Source organism: Typopeltis vanoorti, chromosome 3, assembly GCF_054136105.1.
Source record: "Typopeltis vanoorti isolate ZY-2024b chromosome 3, IOZ_Tvanoo_1.0, whole genome shotgun sequence".
Classification (NCBI taxonomy): domain Eukaryota; kingdom Metazoa; phylum Arthropoda; class Arachnida; order Uropygi; family Thelyphonidae; genus Typopeltis; species Typopeltis vanoorti.
In genome coordinates this window covers 136327368-136340538 of record NC_143551.1, presented here as the reverse complement: position 1 = coordinate 136340538, position 13171 = coordinate 136327368, and the positions used below count along the sequence as shown (strand labels likewise).

General features: G+C 36.2%; 1 protein-coding gene across 1 annotated transcript in view; it reads right to left on the bottom strand.

The window, feature by feature from the left end:
• The window catches only part of LOC150108588 (transcription elongation factor 1 homolog), a 41330-nt gene that overhangs the window by 8574 nt on the left and 19585 nt on the right, over positions 1–13171 (bottom strand). The window lies entirely within an intron of this gene.

Below are 13171 nucleotides of genomic sequence, written 5' to 3'. Positions count from 1 at the left end.
CCAAAGTCCTCCAATGACTTTCATTTAGCTAGTTTTACACAGTGTTTCGCTTTCTTACATTTGTCTCTGTATTCTCTAAGAGCACAAACTGACTTATTTGCCAGGAATTTTTGATATCCTTTCTTCTTTTCCTTCACTGCCTCTTTAACTTCCTGTGTTAATGGAGTCCTGATTTTTCTATCCTTGCAGACAACTTCATCACATGCCTCTCTGGCTGAATCAATCAGGGTTTTCTTCAAGGCTTGCCACTGAATCTCCAAGGTTTGGTTTCTGTTCTCAAACTCTTTCATTTTTTATTCAATAAGCTTTGTGTATTTTAGTCTACAGTTCACATCTGAGAGCTGCTCAACTTTTATTCGCTTTAAAACTTTCTTACATGTTATTCTTTTCAATATGAAATTCAATTTTATCCCTGCTCAAGACTAAATAGTGATCACTTCCAATTTCAAATCCTCTGTACATTCTGGTGTCCTGCACCGGGGAGAAAACATCACTATCAACAATAACATAGTCAATGAGACTTTTCTTATTCCTTGCCTCTTCTCTCAATGTGAATTTGTGCATATTTTTATGTTGGAACACGGTGCTAGTAATAACCAGTCCATGTCCTGAGCAGAAATCCAAGAGATATTTGCCATTATTATTAGCTTTGCTCTTTTCTCCAAATTTTCCAAAATATTTTTGTATGTCTGACAATCATTTCCTACTCTGCTATTCAGATCCCCTACAAGAACCAACTTTTCCTTTCTCATTGTGTCAGTTGCTTTTTCTAAAGCATCAAAAAATTCCTCCACTTCTACCTTAGTAGAACCTTCCGTGGGGCCATAGGCACAAATAAGTCTCATTGTCCATTTCCCCATTCTCATATTTGCTCACACCACTCTACTTGAGACTGCCTGCCATTCAAGAAGATTAGCCTCGTATGTCGTGTTGAATACTATGGCAACTCCTTCTTTTCCTTGATTGTCATTGCCTGAATATAACATTTTGTATTTATTGCTCAGAAAGATCTCTCCAGTTTTTGTCTTTTTTTGTTTCAGTCATCCCTATTATGTCGATGTAGTACTTATCTAATTCCTCAGCCAGCTCCATTTCTTTGCCATTCAGACTTCTTATGTTGATAGTACTGATCTTTAACTCTGGTGATGTTGAGTTGGGGTGCGTTTTCAGATTTGTTCCAGTATCTGACTTTTCGCTGTTTGCCCTGGTTCCCTGGCGAAAACAACAGGGGCCTTGTTTAATCGGGCAACGCCCCAGCTGGCATAACATTTTGTCAAGTTGTACCATCGTTTTTTATTTTGGCTTAACCAATAAGAATACAATTTGCTCTGCTAAATCCCAAATTGTCAGCTCATCCTGGTTCGTTCAGTATCCAGGTAGATACCCAACAGGGTGCACCACGAGAAGGTGAGGATGGACATTAGGTCAGAAGCCCTGGTCAGTTCTCCACATTCCTTTAAAGGCTATATGAAGGTCTCCTCTCAGTTATACAGCTTTGACTCTTAAGCACCCCAATGCTGAAGTATGGTTATATAAAAGTCTTACTGTGGCTGCACTGCATAGTCCAGAATGCCTGGACAGAGGGGTAAATTTCTGATGATTGGAGTAGAACTCTCATAGTACCCATATATAAAAAGGGAAATAAAACCGAATGTGAGAATTACAGAGGTATTTCCCTACTGATGTTCCTGGTAAGATTACTTGAGACACGGTTGAGAAGAATTGTGGAAGAATAGCTTGGTGAAGAACAAGTTGGATTCAGGCCAAATAGAGGCTCAGGATCAGATCTTCACTTTACGACAAATAGTGGAGAAATCATGGGAATATAACAAAGATCTATATTTCAGTTTTGTCAATCTGGAAAAGGCATATGACAAGGTGCCAAGAGAGAAGCTATTCAATACGCTACAGTTATATGGTGTCAATGGGGCATTATATCAAGCAATACTTAGTCTGTATTTGAGTTGTAAGTCAGCAGTTAGAATTGAAGGAAGTACAGGAAGATGGTTTAATGTTATATCTGGTGTGAGACAAGGATGTACATTATCCCCTCTGTTATTCATTATCTATATGGATCACATTATGAAAGAAAGTGGTATTAAACATGATTACTAGCTCTTTGCTTTATGCAGATGATGTTATACTTCTAAATAAATCTGCTACAAGATTCCCTTACTAAAATGAATAACTGTTGTAATAGATATGGTATGAAGGTCAGCAATAAAAAGACAAAGACAATGAAAAAACTTGAAAATGTCAACTGCATTGTGAACAGAGAACCTGTGGAACAAGTAAAACATTTCAGCTACTTAGGCACGATTTTTAGCAAAAATGGTAAATTAAATATGGAAATAGACAACAGAATCAATAAAGCTGGTATGGTACAAAGTCAATTGAATAAATTCATATGGAATAAGAGAGAAATTAGTCAGAACACTAAATTAGCTGATACAAGACAGTGTTCAAACCAGTTTTAACTTATGGATCTGAGAGCTGGTTCAGAAGTATAACACTTGACCAAAGACTAGAGACCACAGATATAAGACTCCTGAGAAAGATTAGAGGCGTGAACAGATGGCATTAACGGCAATATCATATTAAAAACGAGAATATTAGGAAAGAACTTGATTTTGTCAACATCCAGGAATGTGTTAACAGAGCTAATCTGAGGTGGTATGATCACTTAAAAAGAATGGGCGAGGAAAGATTAGCAAAAACGTGTTCTCTGCCAGGTTGGCAGGAAAACGACCCAGAGGAAGACCAAGATATAGGTGGATTGATACGGTACAATGTGCCTTAGACGATAGAAATATGAGATCTGATAATGTTGGAGTCTTAACAAGTAACAGAGTGATTTGAAGGAAAATTGTAGATAGGAAGTTAGTAATGATCTAAAATTTTCATGTAGTACTATCATATCCTGTACACCCCCTTCAGGGTACATTGCAGGAATTTGATGATGATGGATAAGTTTTTTTATATTTATTAATTTGTATATTATACATAATCCATAAGCCCTGCGCTACAGACTAAACATGTAACTTTTTTTAAAACTACTTCAGGCTCAATAGACAGGACAGTGGTTTCAGACTGGACAATGAAATTCATTTCCAACCTAGAGACAATCACAAACATTCATGCTGACAGCAGAATTCAAACTCACAGGCTGTTAGTTGCAGGGAGAATATGCTAATCACTCAATCAACCAGGCTGGCATTACCTTTGTCAGTTTGCCATACAGTATACTACAGTATATCTAGCATCATATCATTTTACCATGAACTCAGGCTATTTTATGTGGCATAGAAAATGCAAAACATATTGAAGACACAACCATGGGCTCCTCCTCTCTTTCCCCTCAATCTTTACACGAAATATTTTGAGAATACAGCCCTAAACTCAGCCCTCCCCCACTCTCAAACCCAGATGACTAGAATATGTGTGCTCCATTTGGCCACATGGCAGATATATACTGGAAATGTTTTTAGCACACCTCAACAGCTAACACCCAAGGATCCTTTGTCACATTTGCAAAGGGGAACAGTAGTAGTCTGCCCTTCTATGATACTCTGGTCACCCAACTATCCAATGAATCGTTATCCTTTTCTATCTTTAGAAAATCTATTCCCCGTGTGGGGACACCTGTAACCCCCATCGGGCATGTCCCCTGGTGGCGGATCAGGGAATGCTCGTCATAGGTTACTATGAAGGGTAGGAGGGAAATAAAATACCTCCCGTGGACCAACAGGATAGCACTTCCCTCACAGGCCGGTCTGGGGGCCTCGAAGGTGGCAGCCCCACCACCAGACTCGGGTGCTGAAGGCTAATCCCCTGCACACCTTAAAATTTCACTCATTAAAAGAAATAACAAAGAGATAGCCGAACTGCCTAAATGGTTAACGACAAAGCGAGGAAAAAGGTACACGAGATACAGAACATGGAACATTAAAAGTCTACATGGAAAAGAAAACGAATTAATTGATGAATTTAAAAAATCAAGATTGGATTTGCTAGCAGTCACAGAAACAAAAAAGAAAGGTCAAGGTTGCCAGAAAATGAAAGATGGATATATACTTTTCTATTTGGGGGTAAACCCAAGAGAAAGGGGAAAACAAGGGATAGCTTGCATAATTAAACCAGATCTCAAAGAATATATTACTAAATGGCAACTAATAAACGAAAGGTTGTTGCAATCACTATAGATTTTAAATCAGACAACCAAGTATTCACTGTAATTGTTGCATATGGCCCAAACGATAATGCCAATAAAGAAATTAAAGATGAATTCTTCAAACTCTTACAAAAAAAACAATTGAAGAAGTTCAAGGGCATATCATACTACTAGGAGTGTGTGAATTTATGTATGTATGACTTTATTAGAAAATTTTGTGTTATTCAAATTGGGTCGCATGAATTGATACCTTTCAATAAGATACACGTTTTGTATAAAAAATTTGTTTTAAAAATATTTCCCTTGTAATATGATAAGAGTTTTGATCTTCTAGTTATTGTGCATATATTATTTATCCATTTATTATTAACTTGTATGTTACCATAACTTTTTCCATAATCCAAAAGCAATTGCTGATATGCTCATGAAGATTTTGTTTCAAAATATTGTCTTACTATGATGTAATGTCCCAGTGACTTTTGCTATCCCTGCACCAAACAAACCATGTCAGACCCCTCATATGAAAAATCTTAGTTTTTCAAGTGAAGTTGATTTAGCCAGTGTCATATATTGAGGTGCCAGGATTTTCCTTCCTGAAAACTCGGTTTTTCATACAGAAAAACAGTCAAAACCAACCAAAAGAACGAACGAACGAACACACACACACACACACACACACACACACACACACACACACACACACACACACACACACACACACACTCTACAGCTGTACCAGACAGAATTAACTGCCCTATCATTAGAAGTAAGCAGCTTTCTGATACGCTAAGTTATTTGGCCATGACAATCCATTGAACCTAACACATAAGGGAAGAGGGGATATATGTAGAAAGTATTTTACCTTGGGTATAATAAATGTTAAAGATACCAAGCTATTTTAAACCTGGTTTTACTCCAATGAAGTAAAACCAGGTTTAAAATAGCTTGGAAGAGGGGATAGTTTGAAACCATCCAGCACTTGTGGAATCTTAATAAAGACATTTCAAATGAAGGTGTGTTAGCAGGTCTCATAATAAGATGTATGGGTTTTTTTTATCCAACAAACTTTGGTTTTTCATCCTGAAAAAAATGGGCAGATTTTCCAGAGAATACATGCAATTATCAGTCACAATACTCTGTCCTTGTAGCCTTAATTGTGTCATCCATAATTCCAACTGAACCAAACTCATTGTTATTCAAAACTTCTTTTAGTGTTTAGCTGGACTACAGGCAAAGAAAAAGTCATACTTTTTTGGTACTTGTATGAGTTTGTTACACTTGAGTGCAATATTTATAACTAGAGCATATTGATTTATAATCATTCTCTTTTTAATTGTATTTATAATATCAAGGAAAAATCTACAGTAGTTTACTTGATGGCCAAGTGGGCAGATAATATTCCCTGGATAATGCTTCTGCTGTCTGACTAATAAGCCACGAGTTTGAAACCTCTTCCAAGCATCAATGTTTGTGGTTAGCTTTAAGTGGTAGATGAATTTCATTGCCAAGTTAATAAATAAAAAAATTTGGCTCCTTATGTGTTCAGAAAAATCTTGCTTGGTTCTTATTCAACTGTATATAATTCACTGTATTGGATTCTGAAATTACAGATTCATGCTTATGGAGCTTGAAAATAAGCATAGGTTTGCAATTTTAGCAATTTGTCACCTTTGGAATTTTTCTTTTTCTTTTATTTTCTTTTTTGCAGTTACATAGGATTATGAACTTGTAAAAGTAAGCTGCATTATCCATAAAGTAAGCTAAGACTTAGAGATCACTCTTATGAAAATTCTTCCTTACTTTGTTCCAGGTTTGACCCATCCCTGTAGTGGTTCTCAGTAAGATCTGCAAAATATCCCTCTACAGCTGCAATCACCTCTTGATTCGAAGAAAAACGCTGACCAGCGAGGAAGATTTTTAGTTTTTGGGAAGAGATGGAAATCAGAGGGAGCCAAATTTGGGGAATAGGGTGGATGTTCCAACAATTCATAGTGCAGATCTCTTAATTTTTCCATTGCCAAAACACCTTTGTGGACAGGTGCATTGTCCTGATGAAAGATGATTTTTTCCTTCTGTAAACTGGGTCTTTTCTGACGAATGTTTTCATCTAGTCTGGTTAAAAGATTGGAATAATATTCCCTGGTTATTGTTTTATCCTTTTCAAGATGATTAATAAACAAAATGCCTTTAGCATCCCAAAACACCGATGCCATGACCTTTCCTACTGATGGAACGGATGGTCTTTTTTAGTGTTGAACAACCGGCTTCTGTCGACTGTTTGGATTCTGGTGTGTAATGGTGAATCCAAGTCTCATCCATAGTAATAAATTGATGAACAAAATCAGTTTTATTCTTGTTTAAACGCTCCAAGCACTGTTCAGAGATTTTCATGCAAATATGTTTTTGATCTGCTCTGAGCAAGCGCGGCACCTGTCTTGTGCAAAGCATTTGCAATTCTTCATGCAAAACATATCCTACACGTTCTTTTGAAATGCCTATAGTATCAGCAATTTCACGCACTTTGACTAGCCGGTCATCGAATACCATATCGTGCACTTGATCAATAATTTCTGGTGGTGTTACTTTCTGGACGTCCTTCACATGGATCATCTTCTTCAAGGTTTGTATGACCACATTTAAGCTCGGTAGCCCATTTCTTAATTGTCGAAAATAAACAATGATGAATAGAGTAGAGTTTTGGTTACTTTTACGAAGGAGAAGAGTGACCATAAATGTTTATGAACTTCGAATGAATTGCTTTTAGCATTAAACCTTCTTTTACAAAGAATTTTATAACTGCACGATACTCAATTTTATCCATTTCAAGGGAATACAGACAACACTTTTGCTTCAGACAGCTGTATAAAACAAACTACTTGATAGAATGACTTGCAATTTCACATGGATGCTTATGACCAAATGTACCAACTTAGAAAAAACAAATCTTGCCGATAGTGTTGCCATCTATGGTCAGGGCCGAGAACCTTTCAGACCACCCTTGTATATATTCCCCAAACCCAATCCACTAAAAATCCATAACACACACACACACACACAAAAAAAAAAATCAATTGCCATTTCCTACATTTGGTAGCTAAAAACTCACTAGTCTTCAACAGATATGACATACAAAATTAAGATGCCTTCAAGCTATGCCAAAAATAAGCTATTCTTATTTGCCTACTAAAAGATGCTCTCCATCATCCAGTGTATCTCCCTGGAAGTAAGCAAAAAGTCTTTGGGGGGGAATAATACACTTTTCTAAAAACATTTTAATTTTTTTTTTTTAAACTTATTTATAGTTTGTCTCCATATTGTTGCACATGAGTGTAGGTCAATTTTTTTTTTTTTTTAAAAATTTGTTTATTCATTAATTGAGTTATTACATATCATTACATTACATCTCATTCATTTATATGTACACGTGGAATAAGAACAATGCAGTTCAGTAATTACTTGAATATTTTGTATTGGTTAATTTCTCTTGGTATAAAGTGGTTACTTACTTTTTATACAATTATTCTAAACAAGTTATCAATATTCTTATAAAAATTTAGATACTGTCTAATCAGATTTCAGTATGTGTTCGTGTTGTTTTCCTTTCGTATTAAGAGCGGTAAGCCATTGAAGATTTTTGGAAACCAAATAGATAGTGTTTGTGTATTATTTCTTTTTTGCATTTTAGTGATAAAATATTTTAAGCCTGCTTTTCTGCAGAAGTATATTTTCTAATACTTACCTACTGGTTATCACTCTTTAGGAAAAGTAGCATCCTGTGAACATATAGTTGTCTAAGTCAGCACTTCCCAAACTGTGGGCCGTGGCCCCCTTGGGGTCCATAGGTTTTGTTGAAGGGGGGACCGTGAAATAATGAAAACAAATTTAAAATCTTTTAAGACTAAGTAGATTTTTTTTATCTTAAAATAAAAGTATTTAATTTTTATTATTTATTATTTCTTTTTTGTTATTTTTTATATTTTAATGGAAAAAAATCACACATTGGTGTAGGTTCACAAATTTTCCTTCCTGCATATTTTGGCGCTTAATGAATATTAGTAAATATATGCTTATTCATATAAGTTTCATTTCAAAGTAGAAATCTAAGAATTGCAGTTTTAAATATTTCACCCGATATTGGTGTAGCAGTATTGAAACACACCCATCACATTAAATTGTTATTAAACTTCTTTTATGTTTTTAATTCTTTCTTTATTACTAATCGTTTTATGTTTCATGTGCTTGTACCACAAATGTACAATAACAATATATCTATCTATATAAAAATATGAGATAATGTGCCATGTCAAATGTGTATGTAAGATGCTAAAAATGTAATATTTGAATTGGGGGGGGGGGGATGACATTAAGAAGTTTGGGAAGCACTGGTCTAAGTGGAAGGATATTTAATACGGTATATTTAGTATTCACTGTAGTGCCGCTATATTTAATGTTGGTCAAAACGAGTGTTAATTTATTTTGTAGAGATTAATGGTGTCAGTGTGGTGACATGTTCCTCCCCAGCTTAGTATACCGTACTGTATAACAGTTTGTATCCAGGCAAAATATGATGTTCTTAACATTGTCAGAGTTGAGAATCTCTTAAAGGAGAAGACTTGAGATAGCAAAAATTTGTTGCATACTTCTGTAATATGTGGTTTCCCGTTTAAGTTGCTGTCTATTTTTAATCCTAGGTAGGTTATAGCATTCACATTTTCTATCTCCATACAGTTACAATTTTGGTTACTTTTACAGTAACCAAAATTTTACAGTAACCAGTTATGTAGGAATACATGGGATGTGTAGGACTATGTGGGATATGTTCGAGGATACACTGCGGTTGGTCAGTGAATTTTTGTCTGTTTCATTGTGGTTGTTTTTTTCCTTAGAAAATTTAGTGCTTTATAGTATATTAGTGTAGATTTTAGTGTATTTAGTATTTTATAACATATTTTTGAGATATTTCAACAATAAGTATAAGTTTAAAATGGCACCAAAAATGCAAAATACTAAAAAGAGCACTGCATGCAAGAACAAGGAGGCTAGCCCTGCTAACGAGGTTATTGGAGTTGTGGAAGAGGTTAGTGAAAATGAATTAACCTCCAAAATAGCAAAATTGAAACAGATCATCAGAGAAACAACACAGGAATTACAAAAAGTCAAGAGGCATTTAAATGAGCATAGGGAGAAAATGAAAATTAAGCAGCAAAATAAGAAACAGGTAAGTCAGGAAGTAATAACGGAAATCAGGTAAGTAACGTTGTTAGTAAAGAGAAAGATTATTTGGTATGGTGACTCTATAATAAAACATGCTACTGATGAGCAAGTTATAACTTCGAGTTTTCCTGGAGAGAAAATTAAGAATATAAAGGAAGCAATTCAAAAACAGAAAAGAAAAGTAAACAAAATTGTAATAGGTACTAATCACTTAACTAGCAATAAGTTCAGTATGAGAGAGGACATGAAAGGGTTGTTGGAAGAGGCGAGAGTGAAGGGTGAGAAAGTGAAAATCGTCAGTATTTTACCTCGATATGATAAAAATGAATTAAGAAGATGGCAAACGATTCAATGCAATGGCAGTGTTAGAAGGAATGGATGCGAGTTTTTGGATGTGTGGAGTGGGTTTGAGGGAAGGTTCCAACCTTCCCTGGATTTATATAAGAGTAATGGCCTACACTTGAACGTGTTTGGTTGGTATCAGGAGTCTAATTGAAACAAAATTATCAAGGGAGGAATGGTGAGAATGTCAGTGTAAGAGCAACAATGTTATATAACTGTGTTAATGACAGGAATGGGCTTTGTAATGGAAATGTTGATAAGGAGAGAATGATTTTGGCTTTGTGTTCGTCCAGTTTGGACCCAAACATGTGCAAAGATGTCTGCACATACACCCTCTGTCCAAAAAAAAAGAAACCGAAATTTTTATTGAAAATAAATAACAAGTCAATTATAATTATTCAAATCATTTATTTCAATCAATATACTCTTATTTTAGCTTCAATACAGCATTTGGCACTGTCAATTAATTTGTTAAATGAGTTTTTTTTATATCGGTTTTTTGGGATACTGTTGAGGGTTGCAGTTACTGCAGCTTGAACGTTTTCAATGGTGTCATATTGCTTTCCTTTCATCGGCAAATGAAGTCAGGGGAAGAGAAAGAAGTCACAGTAGCAAGTGATCCAACACAAAAACCATCTCACAATGTTCGAACGATGAAATTGTGCATTATCGTGCAAAAGTGACCAGCTGCCTGCATCATGATATTCATGCCATACGTGACGAATTCTCGCTATCAAACGCATCAAAACTTCGAGATAAAACTCACCATTGACCGTTTGGCCAGGCAGAACGATTTCTTTTTGGATAATACCCTTGGAATCATAGAAACAAATCAGCATTGTCTTTACTTTTGACTTCACCAACTGACTTTTTTTTCGAATGCCCCTCCTCTGGTGGTCTCCACTCGGCACTCTGTTTCAGGCTCATACTCAAAACAACACGTTTTGTTACCAATAGCGATTGTTTCAAGGAAGTTTGAGTCAGTACAAGCGGTTTGTTCCCCACAAGTTGACCTCACGGCGGTCAACTTGTGGGGAACAAATCATGAATTCAATTTACAACGGCTCAAACTCTCGGTCAAAATGTTGTGCACAGTTGATTTTGTAATCCCCAATTCATCTTCAATCAATCTCATGGACGATTTAGGGTTTTCTTTAATGAAATCACGCACTTTTGGGATGTTAACTTTGCTCAGTCCAGTTTTTGGATGGCCCGGCTTTTCGTCGTCCTCAAGCGTCTTACGATCACTTCGAAATCGCTTAAACCACTCATAAACTTGAGTAAGGGATAAGCATTCATCACCGTATGCTTTTTGATGCGTTTCGATAAAACTTTTACCAAGTTTAACACAAAAGTCAATCGCAGCTCTCTGTTTGAAACTCATTTTCCGACCATTCGTCAAAACACACTGTCACTCTTGGCACTATAACTCTGCTTCTAATAAAACAAATGTCATAAACAGTTGAAACAACACTAATGAAGGTTGCCGCTTCAAAAGATACAACAGGTGGCACCACTAGTTTCTTCTATTTTCAAAAAGTTCAGTTTCTTTTTGGATAGAGGGTGTATAAGGTACTAGAGAAGAACAGAGATCTGCAAGTTGTCCAACTGTGTCATGCAGACTGCAGACAAGAGTATACAAAAGAACATGTAAGTAGATTATTATATCTGTACATGAATGCTAGGAGTATCAGAAACAAAGGTGTAGAATTTGTTGCTTTAATCAATATTTTGGGACCTCAGATTATAGGCATTAGTGAGACCTGGCTATCAGAATCGGATATACTAACTGGTATTGAGTACACTATTTTTAGGAAGGATAGGAGATGATAGGAGAGAAGGGGGGGGGGGTGCTATTAATGATATCGGATGACTTGAATCCAGTCAGAGTTGAGACCTATGATTGTAATACTACTACTGCTACTAACAGTATTTCATGTGGCAATGAGTTTGAAGCCATCTGGTGAGGTGGAATCTACCAAGATCAATTACATAGTGGGGTGTTGTTACAGACCTGGTGGATTGTTGCTAGTGATGGTGAAATGCATAACCAAATAGACAAGATGACCCGAGAAGAGTAATCATAACAGGAGACTTTAATTATCCAAATATTGACTGGGTAGCAGTAGAATCTCATGAGAAGAATCAAAATGCATTTATTGAGCTGTTGGGGGGACAACTTCCTCAAGCAGCATGTGACAGAAGGAACTCGAGGTCAAAGAGTGTTAGATTTGATTATATTGTCAGATGGCGTTTCAGTTAAAGACATAACTATTCTGCCTCCAGTTGGTGATAGTGATCATGAGGTACTCACTTGGAAAGTGACTAAGTTTATGAATGTTTCATTCAGAAAAAGTTAAATGCTGAACAACAAAGCAGGAAATTATGACCAACTCAGGCGTATACTAAGTTCAGTGGAATGCAATTGGTTGATGGATGGGAAGAATATCGACAGTGCATGGGAAGCATTTAAATAATACTTAAATGATGCGATATCAGAGTGTGTCCCGAGAGTTGGTGATAGTTGGAGACCGATGATGGCTGACTGACAGATATCAAATGGATGTGTAATCTTATTAAGCAAGAGATTCGTAAGAAAAGGAAAGAATGTGGAAAGAATACTGTGTGCATAAGGATGATGTGCATTATGAAAATTATAAGCAACAGGCTAGAATAGTCACAACTGTTCTATGGAAAGCAAAGTCTGAGTATGAAAAGAAACTGGCTCTGCATGCTAAAGACAACCCACAAGAATTCTATTGATATGCTGCAAGTAAAAGAAAGAATGCGTATGAAAGAATAACTCTTTTAAATGCAGATGGCACGAGGGTTACAGTGCAGAAAAGATTGTTCAACTAATGGGTGCCCGTTTTGTTAAAAGCTATCAACATGGTGTACACAACATCGTGCTCACTGCTACCTCTTCACTGAATGAAGAAACTCAGGTGTATGAGATTCTTTATTTAGAGAAGTAACTCAGGTGTATGAGGACGAGATATTAGAGCTGTTGCTCAAACTGAATAAGAATTTAGCAATAGGGACTAATGGGATATAAGCATGTGTGCTAAAAGAGTGTTCAGCTGAACTGGCTATTCCTTTGCCCAGGCTGTTTAATATGAGTCTCAGAACAGAGAAGATTCTGCAGGAATGGAAAGAATGTATGGTCTTTGATACGGTAATATTGGATACATCGGTCTGCACCACCACAAGGGTGGTGCAAAGACCAATTAGTATCTCAGGAGTGGTGGTGAAGATTTTAGAAAAACTAGTTAGGGCTTGCATTCAGAAATGGGTTACAGTGAATCTGTACTTTGCAATGAACAACATGGGTTTACTAAGGGAAGGTCATGTTTTAGAAACTTGCTCGCATTCTATAACAATGTTACCTTTGAACTAGACAAGGGGAATGGATACACCCTTTAGGATTTTGCTAAGGCTTTTGAC